This window comes from Galeopterus variegatus, unplaced genomic scaffold (genome assembly GCF_000696425.1).
Source record: "Galeopterus variegatus unplaced genomic scaffold, G_variegatus-3.0.2 Scaffold9211, whole genome shotgun sequence".
NCBI lineage: Eukaryota > Metazoa > Chordata > Mammalia > Dermoptera > Cynocephalidae > Galeopterus > Galeopterus variegatus.
In genome coordinates, this window is record NW_007735322.1 from 56986 (window position 1) to 60096 (window position 3111).

Genomic DNA, 3111 nt, shown 5'->3' on the forward strand with positions numbered 1-3111 from the left:
GATTGCAGCCATCTGCCAGATGTTTGTTGAGCTCTTATTGGTAAAGACCAAATGCTAGACTTACAAGATTAAGACCTAGCTCTGCTTGTAAGTGGTGTCTGCTCTAACAGGAGGAAGAAAAAATACAATGGAAAACAAATAAGAACCTCAGGAAAAGTGTGAATGCTGACAGAGAGAGAGAGAGAGAGAGAGAGAGGGAGGAAGGGAGCGAGGGGATGAGAGAAAGATCCCATTCGATTAGCAGATCTGAATGTCCATCTTAAGAAAATGTGCAGTTCTAGTTCTCTTTGAGCCTTGTTGGGTAGGCATGATTTAGACAAGGGGAGAATTTGGGGTAGCATCTTCCCCTGGAATGCACAGCATGTTACTGGTATGGTAATGACTAAGTAATCAGAGTGCTAGGATATGTGGCCTTAGCGCTACACAGACTTTGAAGCTTTGGAGTCATGTCATAAGAGCTGGGCTGGCATGCGATGGATGTCAGAGCTGGAAGGTCCATGTGGTGTCTGTGAGCTGGATGGACTGAGAGAGAGAGGCAGTGATCCAATTAGCTGGATGGTTCTCAAGGGAACAGATGAGAGTTGATTGTGGCAGTGATAACCAATAGGAGGGCCCTTGGGGAGATGGGATCTGCAAGTTGATGTGAGGCTGGCTGCGAGAAGTCAGGGAAGATAGTTTATAGGTTTCAATGCTGGGACAACAGAAGAGTGACTTAGTTGTGTCCACTTGGGGGACCTTAGACACATTGCTCAAACTCCTTGAGCATATTTTCCTCATGGCATGAATTAGTTACTGGATGGTGAACTAGAGAAACAAGATCTTAGTTCTGAGTGACCTGGATGTGCCGTGGTGCGAGAGAAGAGGGCTGAGTTAGGGGTTCTGGGAGCCTGTGGCTGTCTCTGTAAAATAGGAACTTGTACACACCGTGTCAGCTACACTGATCATTATCCTACCTGCTTTGTTGGATGTGCTTCCTTTATTCCTCAGGGCGGGTTTGTACCTCCACTCCTAGCACACCCCCTTCACACACACACAGCCATGTTTAGTAGGAAGAGGATCAGCATGTGGCACTCAGTTGCTGAAAGCTATTTGCAGACTGTACCCTCTGGGCCCTTAGGAGAAAAATCAATCACAGTCTTACGTTCAGAAGATGAGATTTTTCTGTCTCCTTCCCTGGAGTCGGGGTATTGATCATCTCATGGGCAGCTTGAGTTGGGTGTATTTGTTTCAGGAGGTGTGGGGAATTCCTGCACAGCTCAGCTTTCCATTCTAATCGAAAACATGCCTGTGTTTCCACAGTGGTTTATGGTCTTACTATGGCTTGTTTCCTATGCATTCTGCTTTTGTGTCCAGAAGATGTAGCAAGTCTGGAAATTTTAAAGCAATCTATGGAATGTTAAGGTCACATTCTATACATTATAAATAGGTTGCATAAAGAACGTCCATGTGCCAGACCACAAACATTTTTTAATGGTTTACTAATGAAGTAACTGATTTTGTGCATAAAGCAACAACAGATGACTCAGGCAATGAAGACATCAGAGTAATCTACTTACCATTAGTATGTTACATATTATCATAGGACCAGTGCAACCCACTACATGCACATTAATAACACTTTCTAGCATTTCACTATCTATATTTTCATCTCAAGGACATATTCTATGTGCTCAGGACTGGTAGGAGAATTAAGTTCATAAGTGCTTTACTATTTCATACTTTGTTCAACATAATTACCAAATGCTAAGTCATATCCTTTTAGCTCCTGACTTGGCATTTAAGGGCTTATTGTCATAATGTGGCATCTTTGTGCAAGTCTATTACGTCCCCATGGGTTTCTTGCCTCTCTTTTCTGGGATGTAGCACATCCCACACGCAGCTGCAGAGAAAAATTCTCTAGCCATTGCCTCTGTTGCTCGGCCCTCTGCTCAGTTCTTAGAGAGGCTCCCAAGGACCTTCCAGACTCAAACTTGACTTTGCAGCCCAGAAGTGATAGCTTTGCACAATTTTTTTCCTTCCCTTTTTCAGATTTTTCTGACCTCTTTAATCACCAGCCCAAGTCTCCCACATTTTTTCCTGCCTACATTCAACGATGCGATAATTACAAAAGCTTGCTGCTCTTGGAGAGTGCACGCTCTGCCCAGTCCAGAGTTGCTGGTCCTTCAAACCTGGTCCGACCTGGGCTTCAGGGAACTTGCACTGGTCCCTGCTGACACTCTGGCTATCTTGTCTGTGTGCCCTTAGCACATATACATTTAACCGGCACTATGTTGTTTTGTACCGAACTGCTATGGGGCTTTCAAATTTTTCACACGCTGCTTTTTGGGGATGTGTTTTATCTTCCCTTGAGGCGAGTGGTGGTTTCTTTTCCTATCCTTGGTGTGTCCTCTAAGAACATCATGTTCTACATGGACTTCATATTTGTATTCGACTCATGTTCATGTCCCTGTGAACCAGGGACAGTCCTGGGTGATATCCAACACAAGTTTAGTAATTACTGGCAGTGATGATGACAATAATAATGAGCAGTCATTGGGGGATTATTGTATTTCAGACACTGTACCAGGCAGTTTCCATACATCATCTCACTTTATCCTCGCAACGACCCTAAAGGAGGGGACTCTTCTGAAACTCTTTTTACAAGTGAAGTCACCGCGGCTTGGGGAGAGAGGTTAGGGAATCTGCCCAGGCTCACACCTAGATACACTGCACACCTTCCTCGACTGCATCGTCTGTGATGCGTGAATGGGATGACAGGTGACTTCTTTTCATCTTTGTCCACGTTGCTGGTGTGTGTGAGTTTTCTAACCAGCCAGTCTCTGACAGGGTGGCCGCCTCAGCCCCAGCCCGCAAGCCAGCCTCAGGAAGCACCCGAAGACCTCAGGGACCCCGTCGCCGGGCGGCCGCTCGGCCTCCACCGGCCGCAGTAGCTGGCCGCAGGCTCCCGTGCCGCGGTTCTCTTCCTCTGGCCCCTCGCCTGAGCTGTTTTGCTTTTGTTTCTCCGGGGCACAGCACACCTGCAGGAAAGAGGGCGAGTGCTCGCGGCGCACAGGCTGTGCCCAGCGCCAGGTGGAGGCGGCGACGCGCTCCGGGCCGGCCCCTGACCTGCCA